The sequence below is a fragment of the Hyla sarda genome, chromosome 5 (genome assembly GCF_029499605.1).
Source record: "Hyla sarda isolate aHylSar1 chromosome 5, aHylSar1.hap1, whole genome shotgun sequence".
Taxonomy (NCBI): domain Eukaryota; kingdom Metazoa; phylum Chordata; class Amphibia; order Anura; family Hylidae; genus Hyla; species Hyla sarda.
Window position 1 is genome coordinate 60704643 of NC_079193.1, and position 1404 is coordinate 60706046.

The window sequence follows — 1404 nt, forward strand, 5'->3', positions numbered from 1 at the left end:
TAATAATCATCATCATAATCATAATCATCATATTAATACTTATTATTATAATTTATTATTTATTTTTATTATTATTATTATTATTATTATTATTATTATTATCTAAGTCTATCTACCTCTCGATCTGATAATAATTACTACTATTAAATACCCAACATTACAATTGATCTTTAGTGTACAATGTTATTAAAGTGTATGATTGTCAATACACAATTATAATTAAAATTTTAGTTCTCTACAGGACATTCGTTTAAACTGAGTGATATTTTTTATAGCTATATATATATATATATATATATATATATTTATTTATTTTTATTTTTTTATGTTCAAACATATGTTATGATTTTATTTGTTTTATACTGTTTTCTTTTTGGCCATAATGTTGCATGCAATGGCTTTGTGTGTTGTATTGTAAAATTTCTTGAAAAAAATTCAATAAAAACCATTTGATCATAAGCCATATGTAGACCTTTCAATAAAGTTGTTAAAAAAAAACAAAAAACATTCTAAGCATTTAAATTGTGTAAACCTATATTGTTTATTTTTTTTTAATGCTGACTGTTAACAACTAATGCATTGTCTTGAATATACAATTACAATCCCTTTAGTGAAAACAAATGAATGAATAAATAAAATAAATACTTAAACATAAAATTAAACAAAAACCAAAAACAAATGTAAAGTAACGTTAATAAAAAGATACCTAGCTAGATAAAAACAACAACAGCAACAACAAAATAAGCCATATGTAGACATAAAGTTGTTTAAAAAAAACAACAACAAAACATTATAAGCATTTATCTTGTGTAAACACCTATATTGTTTATTTGTTTAATGCTGACTCTTAACAACTAATGCATTGTCTTGAATATACAATTACAATCCATTTAGTGAAAACAAATGAATGAATAAATAAATAAATAAATAAATGCTTAAACATAAAAATTAAACAAAAACAAAAAAACAAATGTAAAGTGACGTTAATAAAAAGATACCTAGCTGGATAAAAACAACAACAACAAAAAAATAATATGTAGACCTTTCAATAAAGTTTTGTTTAAAAAAACAACAACATTATAAGCATTTATCTTGTGTAAACACCTATATTGTTTATTTGTTTAATGCTGACTCTTAACAACCAATTACAATCCATTTAGTGAAAACAAATGAATGAATAAATAAATACTTAAACATAAAATTAAACAAAAACAAAAAAACTAATGTAAAGTAGCATTAATAAAAAGATACCTAGCTAGATAAAAACAACAACAACAGCAACAAATAGATAAAGCATAACAAATAAATGAATGAAAATAAATACATGGTAGGAAAAAGATAAATAGATAAACATCAGCCATTGAGTAATGAAAACAAATAAGGAATCTGAATAATGTACAAATA